We start from the raw sequence: 22,461 nt of genomic DNA, 5'->3' as shown, positions 1-22,461 counted from the left end.
GCCAGTGCACCACTAATTGGTGCCTGGCCCAATCAGTGTCAATCACTCCCATTCATATAAAAACCCACTTCGCCTTCCTGTCCCTGCCGGATCTTGTTGCCTTAGTGCCCTGAGAAAGCATTTTAGTGTGTTCCCAAGCCTGTGTACCCAGACCTTCCGCTGTTGCCCCTGACTACGACCCTTGCTGCCTGCCCTGAACTTCTGCTACGTCCGACCTTGCTCTTGCCTTGTCCCTGTGTACCGCGCTTGTCTCAGCTGTCAGTGGGGTTGAGTCGCTATCGGGTGGAACGACCTGGGGGTTACCTGCCGCTGCAAGTCCATCCCGCTTTGCGACGGGCTCTGGTGAAAACCAGTAACCCCTTAGATTCCGTTCCCCTGGTATGGCCCACGACATCACCTCACTGACACAGAGGATCCACCTCCAGTGTCCTCGTTGCATACCAGTCCGGATCCTGACAGGGATGAGACAATTCGTAGTCAGGATAGCTGTAGGTCAGGACAGGCAGCACAGTAGCGTAGTCGGGACGTAGCAGAAGTTCAGTAGGCAGGCGGCAGAGAAGCAAGGTCAAGGTCACAAGAGAAGGAAATCTGGTACATGGTAGGGCAATACAAAGGAACGCTTTCTCTAGGACACAAGGCAACAAAGATCCGTCAGAGAACTGAGGAGGGTGGAGGAATGTATCAACAAGACACAGGTGCTTACACTAATGAGCGTACTGGCCCTTTAAATCTTAAAGCTCCAGCGCGCGTGCCCTAAGGGACAGGGTGCCGGAGCAGAGAGGTGGAAGCAGAGGCAGGGGAAACACCTGGAGAGTGACGGACTGGGGCTTGCATGCGGGTGCGTCCCGCAGTGCGAATCCCAGCCCCGTCACCAGCAGAAGGTAAGGGGACCATGCGCTCACGGCCAGCGTGTGAGGCCGGAGTGCATAGCGTAACAGTACCCCCTTTTGGTCTCCCCCTCCTTTTACGAGAGAGGAAACTCCTGAGAAGGTAACGGTCCAGGATATTCTCCTCAGGTTCCCAAGATCTCTCCTCAGGACCGTAACCCTCCCAGTCGACCAAAAAAAATTGTTTACCTCTCACAGTTTTTGCAGAAAGGATCTGCTTAACTTTGTAGACATCTGATGAGCCGGAGACAGGTGTTGGGGGAGGATTCTTCTGAGAAAACCGGTTTACAACCAGAGGATTGAGGAGAGAGATGTGGAAGGAATTGGGAATGCGTAATGTGGCAGGTAGACGGAGTTTGTAGGAAACAGGATTGATCTTTTGTAGAATCTGGAAGGGACCAAGGTAGCGGGGACCGAGCTTGTAACAGGGGATCTTGAAGCGGATGTATTTGGATGAAAGCCACACCATATCATCAGGAGAGAAGGACAGAGGAGGTCTTCTACCTTTATCCGCTTGCAACTTCATGCGTGAAGAAGCCTGGGACAATGACTGTCGGGTCTGTTGCCAGATGGAGGAGAAGTCACGGACCAGCTCATCAACAGCAGGCACACCGGAGGAGACGGGGAGAGGAAGAGGAGGACGGAGATGGAGTCCGTAGACAACAAAAAAGGGAGACGACCTTGTGGACTCGGAATCCTTAAGATTATATGAGAATTCAGCCCAGGGGAGAAGGTCGACCCAATCATCTTGGCGAGCTGAAACAAAATGCCGAAGATAAGTCTCAAGGATTTGATTGACCCTTTCCACCTGACCATTGGACTGAGGGTGGTAGGCCGAGGAGAAGTCCAGATTGATGTCCAGACGGTTACAAAGGTTATTAACATTTGACCGCTAAGCGGTCACTAAGACCCTAAATTTCCCACCCAATATAAAACTTAACGTTTAATGAGCCAAGATTAAAATAACCTCACACATATTGATCCATAGTGCACTATGGATCAATATGTGTGAGGTTATTTTAATCTTGGCTCATTAAACGTTAAGTTTTATATTGGGTGGGAAATTTAGGGTCTTAGTGACCGCTTAGCGGTCAAATGTTAATAATATTGGATTCACCCTCCATCCATAGGTCCCCTTTGTTGCATTAATTAATTGGAGTTAATCACTCTTTTTTGTGGACCGTCAAGCTTATTATGCACTGATGGCTGGATTTCTGTCCAACAAACCTAATTTAGAGCACTCTAAAGCTGATGCTGCTCATGAAAAAAAAAAACCAATGCACTATGGATCAATATGTGTGAGGTTATTTTAATCTTGGCTCATTAAACGTTAAGTTTTATATTGGGTGGGAAATTTAGGGTCTTAGTGACCGCTTAGCGGTCAAATGTTAATAATATTGGATTCACCCTCCATCCATAGGTCCCCTTTGTTGCATTGCGACGGTTACAAAGGGCTCGCCAGAACTTAGAGACAAACTGCACACCTCGATCCGAAACGATATGTTGTGGAAGACCATGTAAACGAAAGACATGCGACAAGAAGTACTTCGCCAGCTGTAGAGCAGAAGGAACACCTGGTAGAGGAATGAAGTGAGCCATCTTGGAAAACCGATCTACCACAACCCAGATGACAGTGTTATTATGAGGAGGTGGCAAATCGGTGATGAAATCCATGGCGATATGGGACCAGGGAGTCTCTGGAATGGGTAAAGGCTGTAAGAGGCCTGCAGGTCTTTGCCGAGGAGTTTTGTCACGGGCACAAGTTACACAGGACAGAACAAAATCAGAAACATCACGTTCAAGATGGGGCCACCAGTAGTGCAGGGAAATAAGAAGTAGTGTCTTGCGTATTCCAGGATGTTCTGCTGTCAAGGAAGAATGACCCCCATTTCACGACCTTGCGTCTCAATCTGGTGGGCACAAAGGATTTTCCTGGAGGAATTTGCTGAATCTCGGCAGGAGCAGCAGGAATCAAACGGTCAGGAGGAATAATGTGCCTAGGCGTGGAGTCCAAACCAATGACGTCAGAGGACCAGGAGAGTGCATCAGCCCTGATGTTCTTGTCTGCAGGACGGAAGTGAATGAAGAAGTTGAAACGAGAAAAGAACAGTGACCATCTTGCCTGGCAGGGGTTCAAACGCTGAGCAGATTGAAGGTATAGAAGATTCTTATGATCGGAGTAGATGCTGACCGGATGAGAAGAACCTTCCAGTAAATGTCACCATTCCTCCAAAGCTAGCTTAATAGTGAGGAGTTCACGATCTCCAATGGAGTAATTCCTCTCAGCAGGGGAGAAAGTCTTGGAGAAAAACCCACAAGTTACACTCTTGCCCTTGGTGTTTTTCTGTGTGAGGACGGCTCCCGCTCCAATTGATGAGGCATCAACCTCCAACACAAAGGGCCTCTCTGGATCAGGTCTTGTAAGCATGGGAGCAGAGGCAAACACAGACTTTAAACGGGAGAAGGCCTCTTCAGCCTCTCGAGGCCAAGACTTAGGATTGGATGTTTTTTTAGTGAGAGCTACAATAGGAGCAACCAAGGATGAAAAATGTGGGATGAACTGACGATAATAGTTAGCGAATCCCAGAAAGCGTTGAGTAGCACGTAGGCCCGAGGGACGAGGCCAATCCAAAACTGCAGATAACTTATCTGGGTCCATCTGCAGGCCCTGATGAGAGACAATGTAGCCAAGAAACGGAAGACTAAACTTTTCGAACAGGCATTTCTCTAATTTGGCGTAGAGATGATTTCTCCACAGTCTCTGAAGAACCAGACGAACATGAGCACGATGCTCCTCTAAGTTGGAAGAGAAGATCAGGATGTCATCCAGGTATACGACAACACAGGTGTAAAGAAGATCACGGAAGATATCATTAACGAATTCCTGGAAAACGGCTGGAGCATTGCAGAGACCAAATGGCATAACAAGATACTCAAAATGTCCATCACGAGTATTGAAGGCCGTTTTCCATTCATCTTCCTTGCGGATACGAATGAGATTATACGCACCGCGTTAGTCCAGCTTGGAGAAGACCTTGGCACCACGTAAACGGTCAAAAAGTTCTGAGATTAGAGGTAAAGGGTAACAGTTCTTGACCGTGATTTTGTTAAGTCCCCTATAGTCAATGCATGGACGGAGTGAGCCATCCTTCTTCCCTACAAAGAAGAAACCTGCTCCTGCAGGAGAAGAGGACTTACGGATAAATCCCTTTCGGAGATTCTCCTGGATATACTCAGCCATGGCTTTGGTCTCAGCAACTGGAATAGGATATATCCTCCCACGAGGAGAAGTGGTACCAGGCAGAAGATCAATAGGGCAGTTGTAAGGACGATGTGGAGGCAGAGACTCAGCCTGTTTCTTGCAGAAGACATCCGAGAAATCTTGGTAAGGTGGCAGCAGGCCAGGTAAAGGTGGAGGATGAGAAACAACTTTACACAGAGCAGATTGGAGGCAAAAATTTTGACAGAAGTCCCCGGCAAATTATTTCTCCAGTTCTCCAATCCAGTTGTGGGGAATGGCGTTGCAGCCAAGGAAGACCAAGAAGAATCTCAGAAGTACAGTGTGGCAGAACATAGAATTCAATCTTCTCTTTATGCAATACTCCCACTTGCATGACGAGAGATTCAGTACGGAAGTGAACCTTACAGTCCAGATTTTGTCCATTAACAGAGGAGATGAACAAGGGCTTGGCAAACCGAGTAAGAGGAAGATGATACTTGTGGACTAAAGCCGCATCAATAAAGTCACCTGGAAGACTTGGCTGAAGCGAAGACTTGAAAAGGAATAGTTAAGTGTGGAGAGGTAGTATTCACACCCAGGGATGCCTCTCCCACATACCCTAGGTGCGGACGAACAGTACAGTCCTTGAGAAAGTGCTCCGGGCTAGCACAATACAAGCACAAATTCTCGTTGCGTTGTCGTGACCTCTCCTTTTCCAGAAAGTAGACTAATGACAATGGCCACCTTACTACGTTCAGTCGGAAAGAGTTCAGCCATGAGCTCCAAATGCATGGAGCACTGTGTAACAAAGCCTCTGCATGACTTGGAATCCCCATCATACTTGGAAGGCAAAGGCAGGTGCAGCTGGGAGCCTGGAGAGACTGCAGGAGCTGGAGGAGAGAGTGGGCCAGATTGTGGTACCTGCTGCTGTTGCAAGGCCAAAAGCTGTTGCATCATGGCTGCAAGTTGAGAAAATTGCTGTGCCTGTCGAGACAACTGCTGAGAGTGACGTATCACAACGAAGTAAAGATCCCCAACTTCAGGCAGGGGTTCCTCAGCGGGATCCAAGGCCGGATCTTACTGTAACACTCACGTTTCTGAAGACAGGAACTCTGGTGTATGTGGATCCGCTGGACCTGTGTGGCAGATGACTCGGACCGTGCCAGGGAACAGAGTCTAAGGTGCCGCTGGTCTTCACCAGAACCCGGCGCAAAGCAGGTTGGGCTTGCTGCTGCAGGCGACACCCAGGTCATAACCCCCGGCAACGGCTCGACCACACAGGCGGCTGAGGAGATGCGAAGCACAGAAGGGATGAGACAACTCGTAGTCAGGATAGCTGTAGGTCAGGGCAGGCAGCACAGTAGAGTAATCGGGACGTAGCAGAAGTTCAGTAGGCAGGCGGCAGAGAAGCAAGGTCAAGGTCACAAGAGCAGGAGATCTGGTACACGGCAGGGCAATACAAAGGAACACTTTCTCTAGGGCACAAGGCAACAAAGATCCGGCAGAGAACTGAGGAGGGTGGAGGAATTTATCAACAAAACAGGTGGTTACACTAATGAGCGTACTGGCCCTTTAAATCTTAAAGCTACAGCACGCGCGCGCCCTAAGGGACGGGGACACGTGTGCCGGAGCAGAGAGGTGGAAGCAGAGGCAGGGGAAACACCTGGAGAGTGACGGACTGGGGCTCGCATTCGGGTGCGTCCCGCAGTGCGAGTCCCAGCCCCGTCGCCAGCAGAAGGTAAGGGGACCATGCACTCACGGCCAGCGTGTGAGGCCGGAGCGCATAGCGTAACAGTAATGAATCAGATTTTTCCAGGTCAAAGACAAACATAATAAATCCTGTTTTTGTTTAATTTCGATGATTTGCACATACCTTTCCTATTTCATTTGTCACATGTGGGATATTAAAGGACTGAGCAGCAGGATACAGGATTTCTAGCAAAATTTAAAGAGCAGCATCTGACCTCCTTGACTTCTTCTTTAATCATCACCCTTCTAAGGTTTTGGAACAGGCAGCTGCAATTTCAGACCCGCCTCCGCACTTAGGTGGAAGAACTTCTAATGCAAGCTTTCTGCTCATGAAAAACACTGGCAAGACTAAAAAAAGAAAAGCGACAAGACCTCGACCTAAGGTAAACCTTTCTGCTCAATAAGTACTGTACTCTAAACAAAGTGGAACACTGGAAATACAACTGGCCATGCTGGGTTTGTACAAAGCACTTTCCATGCCCCAGGTGGCCCTAACTGTGATTGCAAAAGTGCACAAAACACTTGTTTAGCAGGTCCGGTGTTTTCCTTTTTAAGAACATTGTGGAAACATAAATATTGTTTCAAATTTTTGTCTACACTCATAACAAACATCATGCCGAGTTCTTTTTTTCTCCAAAAACTGCATGGAACTAATGCTTCCTCAAGAACAACAACAAAAAACAGACAACCATAGTCATCAGCGCTGGTACTTTTTTGTCAATAGTCAGTTGTTAACCCCATGAATACCAGGCTAAGTATGTATTTTGTGCTTGGTTCTTGACATTCTAGTGGCCATAATGTTTCTATTTTTATTTTTATATAGCTTTGTTGTTTTTTTTTTAAATTATAATAGCTTTTTGGTGCTATTTTGTGTACATATACTGTAGGATAGGGATTCATTTATATTCACTTACATTTTTAGGAAAATCCAAAAAAAAAAAAGAATTCATGGTTTGATTAGATTATATGCTTTTAATAGATTACATAGATAAGGTTTAGGTATAGATCCTTTTGGCATGATAGAAGGAGGATCACTACTTTTGATTCTCCCCTGCCGCCCAAAGTTTTGATTACATAGTTACATAGGGGGATGTTTATCAAAACCTGTCCAGAGGAAAAGTTGCCCAGTTGCCCACAGCAACCAATCAGCTCGCTTCTTTTTTTTTTTAACAATGCCTCTGCAAAATGAAAGAAGCAATCTGATTGGTTGCTATGGGCAACTAGGCAGCTTTTCCTCTGGACAGGTTTTGATAAATCTCCCCCATAGTTTATAAGGTCGATTAAGTCCATCAGAGTCCATCAAGTTCAACCTATATCCATATAATGTTCCTACTGTGTTGATCCAGAGCAAGGCAAAAAACCCTTATGAGCCCGATGCCAATTGCCCCATACCAGGGGAGAAAATTCAAATATGGCAATCAGAAAAAATCCTTGGGTGTTCTGGATGCTGAGAGACCCCAATCGCCATAACTAAGGGGCTCTGTTTGTGATCATGTCTCCTCTTAGGCTTTTAAAAAAACCAATTCAGGGCATGGTTGTCTCTCTAAGATTACACACAACTTCTGTCTATTCTTCTTTTGAGGGTGAGGGTGGGGGTGTGCAAGAAAAAAAAAAGCACAAAAAATTGTCCTCTTATTTTTCACTCCAAAGATGCAGTTTTCGTGGTGTATTTCCCCAAAAAAGTGTGTGGTTTAGTATGTTTTTTTTTTCTTTGTGTTTTGTTTCTTGATTTGTTTTATTTTTATAGTGCAAGTCATCTGAATCTTTAAAGCGTTTCTGTCATTAGTAAGAGAAAAAAAAATCTGTATAGTAATGTGCCCTAATACCTGTATGCATAATAACATGCATTTCCTCTCAGAAGCTGGGGGTATTTTCCCTCAAGTATGATCAGCTCCTCTCCTCCCCCCTTCCCTCTCCTCTCCTCTCTCCCCTGTCACGAGGTCTGCACAAACATTTTTTACACTTGTTTCTGTCTATATGCATGGTCTATATAGCTATAATGCAGCCCTGCATTCTCTATCTAATAGTTTAGCACCTTATATTGCTTGTCACTGTGCATGTGAATGCTTCTCCTGAAGAGGCTGCAAGCTGTCTGCATCTTGTCTGGATATCACGGGCATTCTCTTCACACAGTTGAAAGCTGGATTATACACTGTACTGAGTGAGCAGAGGAAATAGAAAACTACACCCCCACTTCCCCTCCCTTCGGAATTTAGGTCTCTTTCTTTGTTGTCAGGACCAAAGATCCCTAGATACCAGGGTTTATTATCAATATTTAAAAAGAAAGAGACCCTAGTGGCCATGTTTTTAAATATTTATGACACATATTCAGCAATAACATTTTTAAATGAAGTATATTAGGAAAATGCTTAGTTTATAAGGAAGTATTAAGTGGAAAAAGTTGTTTCTAACGACAGTAACACTTTAATCATGTAAATTTCTATTGAAGCATTGGTGGGGAAAATGGCAGAGAAAAAAATAAATAAATGCCAATATATAATACACTTTTAATTGCCTTTTTTTTTTTATTCCAATAGAACTCCCAAAGAAGGAAAAACACCAAAAATACCAAAATATTTATTGTTTAACTCTCAACTACTGTAACACTGTGGACCGTGTCACATTTAGAAGCCTAATGTCACTCTTTTATGTCCACATTGATTTTTTTGTGCAATTATTAGCCACTGTCTGTTAATGAGTCTATTGATCTCAAAGTGGAGCACAGTCTCCCCACAAGACTGATAATATACAACATTACTAACAAACAAATTGCCAGTGAAGAGCAATGTAAGACACCATTGATGGCATGGCTGCATTCAATGTCTATTGATGTATATGGATTGTACTGAAGGTGTTGCTTGTCTGATAATGTAGTTCAGGGAATCAGTAGCGATTACAGTGCCCTGTAAAAGTGTTCTTACAATGACATGTAGGATGCTGTATATGTTATATTGACATACTACAGTCATTTATCAGTGCTGTGCAGGAGGGTAACACAATTGTACATATTCTACTTCTCAAAAAACCTTGAAACTTGACTTGAGTTATCAGACAAACCAGATGCAACTTCTAGACAAAGGGAATAAAAGAAGGCTTTATGGCATGTACCCATCAACTATACCTAGCTTTACTTTGTAAGATTTCAGGGCAGTTCAGGTACATACTTGAAAAAGTGTGTGAGAATGTGAAAATGGTTGTTGGTCACATGCTTTTGACTTTTCTCCAATGTACGTACCCGCTCTACACTTAAATATGACAATAAAGCTACCATTAGTTTCTTCCTTAGGACTATGTGTGCAGATTGTATTTCACATGTACAGGATGTAAAATGTATGTCCTCGTGTATTAGGTACCAGAACACTGAGGACAAGCAGGACTTTGTGCAGTGAGGACAAGCAGGGCTCTGTACAGTGAGGACAAGCAGGACTCTGTACAGTGAGGACAAGCAGGGCTCTGTGCAGTGAGGACAAGCAGGACTCTGTACACTAAGGACAAGCAGGGCTCTGTACACTGATGACAAGCAGGACTCTGTGCACTGAGGACAAGCGGGGCTCTGTGCACTGATGACAAGCGGGGCTCTGTGCACTGAGGACAAGCATGGCTCTGTACACTGAGGACAAGCAAGACTCTGTACACTGAGGACAAGCAGGGCTCTGTGCAGTGAGGACAAGCAGGGCTCTGTACACTAAGGACAAGCAGAGTTCTGTACACTGAGGACAAGCAAGACTCTGTGCACAGGGCCGATTTTAGACTTCGTGTGGCCCTGGGCAAAAATAAAAAATGGGGCCCCCAGATTGCATGACCAAAGATCACTATCTTGTGCTCCCTTAATTGTGCTGCATGTGAGTAAATGAAATTGCGCTGCAAATTACTAATGGCTGTGACTACAACATGAGAAATGGAATAACACCATCTAATATGAATTTGTGGCTGCAGTAATTTGGGGTCTGTACATCTCTCCTCTTCAGATTCCTTTGCCGTTGGGTCTTAACCTCTTAAGGACCCAGGACATATGGGGACGTCCCCGCACCCTGGGCTTTAAGGACCCAGGATGTCCCTGTACGTCCTGGCATTTTCCGGTCCCTGCCGCGCGCCGGGCAGAGATCGGAACCGGATGCCTGCTGAAATGCTTCAGCAGGCATCCAGGGCAAACGCCGAGGGGGGCCATGTAGGCCCCCCATGTCGGCGATTGCCGCAAATCGCAAGGGAAATCGCCCTTGCGATCTGTGGCGATACCAGGCTGATCGGGTCTCTGGGACCCGACCGCCCGACAGCCAGAACCATGCTAAAGAATAGGAGCGAATTGGCAAGCCTGTCACCTCCTCCTATTCCCTGCGATCCGTCGATTAACTAACCGACCAATCGCAGGGGGAGGGAGGGCGGATGGGGAAGGGCGAGTGCTGGGAACTGGCCCCGGTGCTTACATCGTTTTGGCATACTGGGAGTTGTAGTTTTGCAACATCTGGAAAGGCACAGATTGGGAACCACTGTATCAGTGGTCTGCAAACTGTAGTCCTCCAGATGTTGCTAAACTACAATTCCAAGCATGCTGGGAGTTGTAGTTCGGCAACATCTGGCTCTAAAGATGTTGCCAAACTACTACTCCCAGCATGCCTGAGTTGGGAGTTGTGGTTTTGCAACAGCTGGAGGCACACTGGTTGGGAAACATTGTCTGTTTCCTAACTCAGTGTTTCCCAACCCGTGTGCCTCCAGCTGTTGCAAAACTATAACTACCAGCATGCACTGATAGACTGTGCATGCTGGGAGTTGTAGTTTTGCAACAGCTGGACGTCCCCCCACTGTGAATGTACAAGGTACATTCACATGGGCAGGGGGCTGTAATCCCCCGCCCGTGTGACTGTACCCTAAAAACACTACACTACACTACACTAACACAAAATAAAATAAAAAGTAAAAAACACTACATATACACATACCCCTACACAGCCCCCCTCCCCAATAAAAATGAAAAACGTCTGGTACGCCACTCTTTCCAAAATGGAGCCTCCAGCTGTTGCAAAACAACAACTCCCAGTATTGCCGGACAGCTGTTGACTGTCCAAGCATGCTGGGAGTTTTGCAACAGCTGGAGGCACCCTGTTTGGGAATCACTGGCGTAGAATACCCCTATGTCCACCCCTATGCAAATCCCTAATTCAGGCCTCAAACGCGCATGGCGCTCTCACTTCGGAGCCCTATCGTATTTCAAGGCAACGGTATAGGGTCACATATGGGGTATCGCCGTACTCAGGAGAAATTGCCTAACAAATTTTGGGGGTCTTTTTCTCCTTTCACCCCTTATGAAAAGGCGAAGTTGGGGTCTACACCAGCATGTTAGTGTAAAAAAATAAATTTTTTACACTAACATGCTGGTGTTGCCCTATACTTTTCATTTTGACAAGAGGTAAAGCGGAAAAAAGCCCCTCCAAAATTTGTAATGCAATTTCTCCCGACTACGGAGATACCCCATATGTGGGTGCAAAGTGCTCTGGGGGCGCACAACAAGGCCCAGAAGGGAGAGTGCGCCATGTACATTTGAGGTGATTTGCACAGGGGTGGCTGATTGTTACAGCGGTTTTGACAAACGCAAAAAAAACTAAACCCCACATGTGACCCCATTTTGGAAACTACACCCCTCACGGAATGTAATGAGGGGTGCAGTGAGAATTTACACCCCAAAGGTGTCTGACAGATCTTTGGAACAGTGGGCTGTGCAAATCAAAAATGTTGTACAGCCCACTGTTCCAAAGATCTGACAGACACCAGTGGGGGCTAAATTCTCACTTTACGCATTGTTACGTTCCTCAAGGGGTCTAGTTTCCAAAATGGTATGCCATGTTTTTTTTTTTTTTTTTGCTGTTCTGGCACCATAGGGGCTTCCTAAATGCAACATGCCCCCCAAAAACCATTTCAAAAAACAGTACTCTCCAAAATCCCCTTGTCGCTCCTTCGCTTCTGAGCCCTCTACTGCGCCCGCCGAACACTTTACATACACATATGAGGTATGTGCTTACTCGAGAGAAATTGTGCTACAAATATAAGTATAGATTTTCTCCTTTTACCCCTTGTAAAAATTAAAAAATTGGGTCTACAAGAACATGCGAGTGTAAAAAAATGGAGATTGTGAATTTTTTCCTTCACTTTGCTGTTATTCCTGTGAAACACCTAAAGGGTTAAAACGCTGACTGAATGTCATTTTGAATACTTTGGGGGTGCAGTTTTTATAATGGGGTCATTTGTGGGGTATTTCTAAGATGAAGACCCTTCAAATCCACTTCAAACCTGAACTGGTCCCTGAAAAATTGTGAGTTTGGAAATTTTGTGAAAAATTGGAAAATTGCTGCTGAACTTTGAAGCCCTCTGGTGTCTTCCAAAAGTAAAAACATGTAAATTTTATGATGCAAACCTAAAGTAGACATATTGTATATGTGAATAAAAAAAATTATTTGGAATATCCATTTTCCTTACAAGCAGAGAGCTTCAAAGTTAGAAAAATGCAAAATTTTCATATTTTTCATCAAATTTTGGGATTTTTCACCAAGAAAGGATGCAAGATACCACAAAATTTTTACCACTATGTTAAAGTAGAATATGTCACGAAAAAACAATCTCGGAATCATAATGATAACTAAAAGCATACCAGAGTTATTAATGTTTAAATTGACAGTGGTCAGATGTGCAAAAAATGGCCGGGTCCTAAGGTGCAAAATGGCTGGGCCCTTAAGGGGTTAAAGGAGGAGGGGGGGGGGGGAATTTATGTCACAGCATTTCTCCTTGAAAACTTTATACACACAAACATGCTCTCTAATTAACACTTTATACACACACATGCATTTCAATTAACACTTTATACACACACATGCACTCTCAGTGACACTTTATACACACACATGCACTCTCAGTAACACTTTATACACACATGCACTCTCAGTAACACTTTATACACACATGCACTCTCAGTAACACTTTATACACACACATGCATTCTCAGTAACATTTTATACACACACATGCACTCTCATTAACACTTTATGCACACACATGCACTCTCAGTAACTCTTTATACACACATGCACTCTCAGTAACACTTTATACACACACATGGACTCTCAGTAACACTTTATACACTCATGCACACTCAGTAACACTTTATACACACATATGCAGTCCAATTAACACTTTATACACACACATGCCCTTTTATTAACGCTACACTAACCTCATTCCCCTGACTTTGTCTTCATCCCTGGGTGGTCATTAGCAGATAACACAGCTGAGCGGAGGGGGGCAAGACTCGGCACAGGCCTCATGCAGGCACAGCTTCCTATTCATGACCTGCTGTTTGGCTTCTTCTGGCTGCCGTCACATGAATCCCCTCCCTCTCCTCCTCTAAGACCCGACGGCAGAGGAATCTGAAGAGGAGTAATGAATGGTACACGTTCTGTACACTGAGGACAATGGCTTGGCTCCCCTGACATTGCGGGCTCCGGCCATAATTAAACTCCTCCTGCCAGCTAATAGGAAGTCTTGACAGGGACCCTCCATGAGCCCCCTGCTCACTCCATCAGCCCCCCCCCTATTCACTCCATCACACTTCCTGCTCACTCCATCACCTGACCCTCAACCCTGCACGCACGAGCACCCTCGGCCTCACCTGCATTGGCGGAGGCGACACTCAGAGCTCACACCAAGGTCCGGCCTCACGTACTTCTGCCAGCACAGACACAGCTCAGGGGATAGGCACTGAAGTGCGTGCCTGCGCAGCGCACGTCTGTGTCACAGCAAGGATGTGTCACAGCAGCGCCGCTGGGGCCGGAGACAGAGACAGCGGGCCCCTTTGGAGATGGGGGCCCTGGGCAATTGCCCAGTTCCCCCCCCCCTAATGCCGTCTCTGTCTATGCACCAAGGACAAGCAGGGCTCTGTACACTGATGACAAGCAGGACTCTGTGCACTGAGGACAAGCGGGGCTCTGTACACTGATGACAAGCAGGACTCTGTGCACTGAGGACAAGCAGGGCTCTATGCACTGAGGACAAGCAAGACTCTGAGCACTTAGGACAAGCAGGGCTCTGTACACTGAGGACAAGTAGGGCTCTGTCCAGTGAGGACAAGCAGGGCTCTGTGCACTAAGAACAAGCAGGGCTCTGTACACTGAGGACAAGCAGGGTTCTGTGCACTGAGGACAAGCAAGACTCTGTACACTGAGGACAAGCAGGGCTCTATGCACTGAGGACAAGCAAGACTCTGAGCACTTAGGACAAGCAGGGCTCTGTACACTGAGGACAAGTAGGGCTCTGTCCAGTGAGGACAAGCAGGGCTCTGTGCATTAAGAACAAGCAGGGCTCTGTACACTGAGGACAAGCAGGGTTCTGTGCACTGAGGACAATCAGAGTTCTGTACACTGAGGACAAGCAAGACTCTGAGCACTTAGGACAAGCAGGGCTCTGTACACTGAGGACAAGTAGGGCTCTGTCCAGTGAGGACAAGCAGGGCTCTGTGCACTAAGAACAAGCAGGGCTCTGTACACTGAGGACAAGCAGGGTTCTGTGCACTGAGGACAAGCAGAGTTCTGTACACTGAGGACAAGCAAGACTTTGTACACTGAGGACAAGCAGGGCTCTATGCACTGAGGACAAGCAAGACTCTGAGCACTTAGGACAAGCAGGGCTCTGCACACTGAGGACAAGTAGGGCTCTGTCCAGTGAGGACAAGCAGGGCTCTGTGCACTAAGAACAAGCAGGGCTCTGTACACTGAGGACAAGCAGGGTTCTGTACACTGAGGACAAGCAGAGCTCTGTACACTGAGGAGAAGTAGGGCTCTGTGCAGTGAGGACAGGCAGGGCTTTTTAACACTAAGGACCAGCAGAGTTCTGTACACTGAGGACAAACAAGACTGTGCACTAAGGACAAGCAGGGCTCTATGCACTGAGGACAAGCAAGACTCTGAGCACTAAGGACAAGCTGGGCTCTGAGCAGTGAGGACAAGCAGGGCTCTTTACACTAAGGGCAAGCAGAGTTCTGTACACTCAGGACAAGCAAGACACTTTACGCTGAGGATAAGCAGGACTCTATGCACTGAGGACAAGCAAGACTCTGAGCACTAAGGACAAGCAGGGTTCTGTACACTGAGGACAATCAGAGCTCTGTACACTGAGGACAAGCAGAGTTCTGTACACTGAGGACAAGCAAGACTCTGTGCACTAAGAAAAAGCAGGGCTCTGTACACTTAGGACAAGCAGGGTTCTGTACACTGAGGACAAGCAGGACTCTGTACAGTGAGGACAAGTAAAGCGCTATACACTGAAGACAAGTAGGGCTTTGTGCACTGAGGACAAGTGGGGCTCTGTGCACTGAGGACAAGAAGGGCTCTGTACACTGAGGACAAGTAGGGCTCTGTGCAATGAAGACAAGCAGGGTGCTGTACACTTAGGACAAGCAGGGCTTTGTACACTGAGGACTCTGTGACACATCCCAGGCTCCCACAGCAGGCTGATTGAGAAGCCAGGAACCTGCACAGAGCCCTGATTGTCCCGCCTATTATGTCTCTGCAAAGACTCACAGGCAATAGCTGCAGGGACAACATTTATTTACCCCAACATATACATATTTTTTAACCAATGTATATTACAAATATACATATATTGGATATATCTACATTACATAAAATGTTTTTGCTAACAACTTTAAAAATGTCATTACATTTATTTAAATGTTTTTTTTTTCAGGCATGCAAGGAGTTTTAGAATGGTTTGGGGTGCAGAGAACAAACCATACTCACCTGCCCCCAACAGAAGCCATCATAACGGCAGGCGAGTATGGTTTCTTCACTTCTTTGTAATTCTTAAAACATTTTATGCCTAGAAAATGTCTTTAAGAATATGTGCAGTTCTATTAGGCTAGCATAGTGAATAGGAGACACATACATTCTGTAATTAAAGAACATTTTATAGAATATCATGTCTACGAGTTAACAAGTACGGTTCCAACCGTCATGCACTGTTCCTAAGACCCATGGCTGACCTGAGAAAAGGATTCAGCTCAATGCACCTCCAGTTATTTTCCTTAATCTGTTATTTTAGAGAGCTCACATTGTTTCCAATTGCTGGCCCCATAGGAAGCCTTTCAAGCAAAACAATTGTTTTTAGTACGGCAAACAGACGCTCAGAAATTTCTGTTTTTAAAGGTAGCGTACAAGCTAGAGAATGGAATGGAGTAATTGAATTTGCTGAGAGCGAGATTTTATTAGCATTTCAGTAGATTTTAATTGTATTCTGTTAATATGTACTCTAGTTTATATATAAATGACGGTTTAGATATATTATTTAACCCCTTAAGGACTGAGCCCTTTTTCACCTTAAGGACTCAGACATTTTTTGCAATTCTGACCACTGTCACTTTAAATATTAATAACTCTGGAATGCTTTTAGTTATCAATCTGATTCCGAGATTGTTTTTTCGTGACATATTCTACTTTAACATAGTGGTAAAATTTTGTGGTAACTTGCATCTTTTCTTGGTGAAAAATCCCAAAATTTGATGAAAAATTTGAAAATTTTGCATTTTTCTAACTTTGAAGCTCTCTGCTTGTAAGGAAAATGGATATTCAAAATAATATTTTTTTATTCACATATGCAATATGTCTACTTTATGTTTGCATCATAAAATTGACGTGTTTTTACTTTTGGAAGACACCAGAGGGCTTCAAAGTTCAGCAGCAATTTTCCAATTTTTCACAAAATTTTGAAACTCGCTTTTTTTCAGGGACCAGTTCAGGTTTGAAGTGAATTTGAAGGGTCTTCATATTAGAAATACCCCATAAAAGACCCCATTATAAAAACTGCACCCCCCAAAGTATTCAAAATGACATTCAGTCAGCGTTTTAACCCTTTAGGTGTTTCACAGGAATAGCAGCAAAGTGAAGGAGAAAATTCACAATCTTCATTTTTTACACTCGCATGTTTTTGTAGACCCAATTTTTGAATTTTTATGAGGGGTAAAAAGGAGAAAATTTTTACTTGTATTTGAAACCCAATTTTTCTCGAGTAAGCACATACCTCATATGTCTATGTTAATTGTTCGGCGGGCGCAGTAGAGGGCTCAGAAGGGAAGGAGCGACAAATGGTTTTTGGGGGGCATGTCACATTTAGGAAGCCCCTATGGTGCCAGAACAGCAAAAAAAAACACATGGCATACCATTTTGGAAAATAGACCCCTCGGAGAACATAACAAAGGGGTAAAGTAAACCTTAAAACCCCACAGGTGATTCACGACTTTTGCATATGTAAAAAATAAAAAATAAAATTTCCCTAAAATGCTTGGTTTCCCAAAAGTTTTACATTTTTAAAAAGGGTTAAAGCAGAAAATACCCCCCAAAATTTGAAGCCCAATTTCTCCCTATTCAGAAAACACCCCATATGGGGGTGAAAAGTGCTCTGCTGGTGCACTACAGGTCTCAGAAGAGAAGGAGTCACATTTGGCTTTTTTGAAGGAAATTTTGCTCTGGGGGCATGCCGCATATAGGAAGCCCCTATGGTGCCAGGACAGCAAAAACCCCCACATGGCATACCATTTTGGAAACAAGACCCCTTGGGGAACGTAACAAGGGGTAAAGTGAACCTTAATACCCCACAGGGGTTTCACAACTTTTGCATATGTAAAAAAAAAAAAAATTACCTAAAATGCTTGGTTTCCCAAAAAATGTACATTTTTACAAAGGGTTAAAGCAGAAAATACCCCCCAAAATTTTAAGCCCAATTTCTCCCGATTCAGAAAACACCCCATATAGGGGTGAAAAGTGCTCTGCTGGCGCACTACAGGTCTCAGAAGAGAAGGAGTCACATTTGGCTTTTTGAAAGCAAATTTTGCTCTGGGGGCATGCCGCATTTAGGAAGCCCCTATGGTGCCAGGACAGCAAAAAAAAAAAAAAAAACACATGGCACCACATTTTGGAAACTAGACCCCTTGGGGAACATAACAAGGGGTTAAGTGAACCTTAATACCCCACAGGTGTTTCACGACTTTTGCATATGTAAAAAAAAATTTTTTTTTTACCTAAAATGCCTCTTTTCCCAAAAATGTTACATTTTTAAAAAGGGTAATAGCAGAAAATACCCCCCAAAATTTGTAACACAATTTCTCCCGAGTACGGCGATACCCCATATGTGACCCTAAACTGTTGCCTTGAAATACGACAGGGCTCCAAAGTGAGAGCGCCATGCGCATTTGAGGCCTAAATTAGGGACTTGCATAGGGGTGGACATAGGGGTATTCTACGCCAGTGATTCCCAAACAGAGTGCCTCCAGCTGTTGTAAAACTTCCAGCATGCCCAGACAGTCAGTGGCTATCTGGCAATACTGGGAGTAGTTGTTTTGCAACAGCTGGAGGCTCCGTTTTGGAAACAGTGGCATACCAGACGTTTTTCATTTTTATTGGGGAGGGGGGTTGTATAGGGGTATGTGTATACGTAGTGTTTTTTACTTTTTATTGTGTGTTAGTGTAGTATTTTTAGGGTACAGTCGCACGGGCGGGGGTTCACAGTAGTTTCTCGCTGGCAGTTTAAGCTGCGGCAGAAAATTTGCCGCAGCTCAAACTTGCAGCCGGATACTTGCTGTAATCCTCCGCCCATGTGAGTGTACCCTGTACGTTCACATTGGGGGGGGGGGGAAGAAACATCAAGCTGTTGCAAAACTACAACTCCCAGCATGTACGGTCTATCAGTGCATGCTGGGAGTTGTCGTTTTGCAACAGCTGGAGGCACACTGGTTGTGAAACACAGAGTTTGGTAACAAACTCAGTGTTTTGCAACCAGTGTGCCTTCAGCTGTTGCAAAAGCTACAACCCCCAGCATGTACGGACAGTGGAAGGGCATGCTGGGTCTTGTAGTTATGCAACAGCTGGAGGCATACTACTTTGGCTGGGGATGCTGGGGACTGTAGTTATGCAACAGCTGGAGACACACTGGTTTGCTATATAACTCAGTGTGCCTTCAGCTGTTGCAAAATTACAACTCCCAGCAGTCACCGACAGCCAACGGGCATGCTGGGCGTTGTAGTTATGCAACCAGCAGATGCACTACTATAACTCCCAGCATGCACTTTAGCTGTTTGTGCAAGCTGGGAGTTGTAGTTACACAACAGCTGAAGGTACACTTTTCCATAGAAAAAATGTGCCTCCAGCTGTTGCAAAACTACAAGTCCCAGCATGCCCATAAGGGCATGCTGGGAGTTGTGGTGGTCTGCCTCCTGCTGTTGCATAACTACAGCTCCCAGCATGCCCTTTTTGCATGCTGGGAGCTGTTGCTAAGCAACAGCAGGAGGCTGTCACTCACCTCCAACGATCCTCGCCGCACAGGTCAGTCCCTCGTCGTCGCCGCCGCGGCCGTTGCTCCTGGGGCCCCGATCCCAACATTGACACCGGGGATCGGGGTCCCCAGCACCTGCGGTGCACGTCCCGCACCCGCTCACGTCCTCCGGAAGAGGGGCGGCGCGGGTTGCGGGAGTGACACCCGCAGCAGGCGCCCTGATTGGTCGGCCGTTAATCCGGCCGACGAATCAGGGCGATCGTGAAGTGGCACCAGTGCCACCTCACCCCTGCAGGCTCTCGCTGTTCGGGGCCGTCGGAGACGGCCCCGAACAGCCTGTAATTCCGGGTCACCGGGTCACTGGAGACCCGATTGACCCGGAATCTGCCGCAGATCGCTGGACTGAATTGTCCAGCGATCTGCGGCCATCGCCGACATGGGGGGGCATAATGACCCCCCTGGGCGATATGCCCCGATGCCTGCTGAACGATTTCAGCAGGCATCGGGCACCGACTCCCCTCCAGCTAGCGGCGGGGGGCCGGGATTTGACAGGACGTACTCAAACATCCTGAGTCCTTAAGGACTCGGAAAAGGGGCCGTTTGAGTACGTCCTGCGTCCTTAACCCCTTAAGGACCCAGCCATTTTACACCTTAGGACCCGGCCATTTTTTGCACATCTGACCACTGTCACTTTAAACATTAATAACTCTGGAATGCTTTTAGTTATCATTATGATTCCGAGATTTTTTTTTCGTGACATATTCTACTTTAACATAGTGGTAAAATTTTGTGGTAACTTGCATCATTTCTTGGTGAAAAATCCCAAAATTTGATGAAAAATTTGAAAATTTAGCATTTTTCTAACTTTGAAGCTCTCTGCTTGTAAGGAAAATGGATATTCCAAATATTTATTTTATTTTATTCACATATACAATATGTCTACTTTATGTTTGCATCATAAAATTGACGAGTTTTTACTTTTGGAAGACACCAGAGGGCTTCAAAGTTCAGCAGCAATTTTCCAATTTTTCACAAAATTTTCAAACTCACTATTTTTTAGGGACCAGTTCAGGTTTGAAGTGGATTTGAAGGGTCTTCATGTTAGAAATACCCCAAAAATGACCCCATTATAAAAACTGGACCCCCCCAAAGTATTCAAAATGACATTCAGTGAGCGTTTTAACCCTTTAGATGTTTCACAGGCATAGCAGCAAAGTGAAGAAGAAAATTCACAATCTTCCTTTTTTACACTCGTATTTTCTTGTAGACCCAATTTTTGAATTTTTACAAGGGGTAAAAGGAGAAAATTTATACTTATGTTTGTAGCCCAATTTCTCTCGAGTAAGCACATACCTCATATGTCTATGTAAAGTGTTCGGCGAGCGCAGTAGAGGGCTCAGAAGCGAAGGAGCGACAAGGGGATTTTGGAGAGTACGTTTTTCAGAAATAGTGCCAGAACAGCAAAAATAACCCACATGGCATACCTTTTTGGAAACTAGACCCCTTGGGGAACGTAAAAAGGAATAAAGTGAGCCTTAATACCCCACAGGTGTTTCACGACTTTTGCATATGTAAAAAAAAATAATAATTTCGCTAAAATGTGTGTTTCCCCCCAAATTTCACATTTTTGCAAGGGTTAATAGCAGAAAATACCCCCCAAAATTTGTAACCCCATCTCTTCTGAGTTTGGAGGTACCCCATAAGTTGACCTGAAGTGCACTACGGGCAAACTAGAATGCTCAGAAGAGAAGGAGTCATATTTGGCTGTTTGAGAGCAAATTTTGCTCGGGGGCATGTCGCATTTAGGAAGCCCCTATGGTGCCAGGACAGCAAAATAACCCCCACATGGCATACCATTTTGGAAACTAGACCCCTTGAGGAACGTAACAAGGGGTACAGTGAGCATTTACCCCCCACTGGTGTCTGTCAGATCTTTGGAACAGTGGGCTGTACAAAAAAATTTATTTGCACAGCCCATTGTTCCAAAGATCTGTCAGACACCTTTGGGGTGTAAATTCTCACTGCACCCCTCATTACATTCCGTGAGGGGTGTAGTTTCCGAAATGGGGTCACATGTGTTTTTTTTTGCGTTTGTCAAAACCGCTGTAACAATCAGCCACCCCTGTGCAAATCACTTCAAATGTACATGGTGCACTCTCCCTTCTGGGCCTTGTTGTGCACCCCCAGAGCACTTTGCGCCCACATATGGGGTATCTCCGTAGTCGGGAGAAACTGCATTACAAATTTTGGGGCGGCTTTTTTCCCTTTTACCTCTTGTCAAAATGAAAAGTATAGGGCAACACCAGCATGTTAGTGTAAAAAAATTTTTTTTCCCCTTTTCATAAGGGGTGAAAGGAGAAAAAGTCCCCCAAAATTTGTTAGGCAATTTCTCCCGAGTGCGGCGATACCCCATATGTGGCCCTAAACTGTTGCCTTGAAATACGACAGGGCTCCAAAGTGAGAACGCCATGCCCATGTGAGGCCTGAATTAGGGATTTGCACAGGGGTGGACATAGGGGTATTCTACACCAGCGATTCCCAAACAGGGTGCCTCCAGCTGTTGCAAAACTCCCAGCATGCTTGGACAGTCAACGGCTGTCCGGCAATACTGGGAGTTGTTGTTTTGCAACAGCTGGAGGCTCCATTTTGGAAACAGTGGCGTACCAGACGTTTTTCATTTTTATTGGGGAGGGGGGCTGTGTAGGGGTATGTGTATATGTGGTGTTTTTTACTTTTTATTTTATTTTGTGTAGTGTAGTGTTTTTAGGGTACAGTCACACGGGCGGGGGATTACAGCGAGTTTCCCTCTGCGAGTTTTAGCTGCCGCGCAAAATTTGCTGCATCGCAAACTTGCAGCCTGATACTCACTGTAAGCCCCCTGCCCATGTGAATGTACTCTGTACGTTCACGGGGGGGGGGGGGGGGGGTTGGGGAAACCTCCAGTTGTTGCAAAACTACAACTCCCAGCATGCACAGTCTATCAGTGCATGCTGGTAGTTATAGTTTTGCAACAGCTGGAGGCACACGGGTTGGGAAACACTGAGTTAGGAAGCAGACAATGTTTCCCAACCAGTGTGCCTCCAGTAGTTGCAAAACCACAACTCCCAGCATGCCCAGGCAGCCGAAGGGCATATTGGGAGTAGTGGTTACACAACAGCTGGAGGAGAACAGTTTGGGGACCAGCCGCAGCCCTCCAGATGTTGCAAAACTACAACTCCCAGTATGCCAAAACTGTCCAGGCATGCTGGGAGTTGTAGTTCTGCAACATCTGAAGGGTCAGATGTTACAGAACTACAACTCCCA

The sequence above is a fragment of the Hyla sarda genome, chromosome 6 (assembly GCF_029499605.1).
Source record: "Hyla sarda isolate aHylSar1 chromosome 6, aHylSar1.hap1, whole genome shotgun sequence".
In the NCBI taxonomy this organism is placed as follows: Eukaryota; Metazoa; Chordata; class Amphibia; order Anura; family Hylidae; genus Hyla; species Hyla sarda.
The sequence above is the reverse complement of the archived record's forward strand: the minus strand, read 5'-3'. Positions refer to the sequence as shown.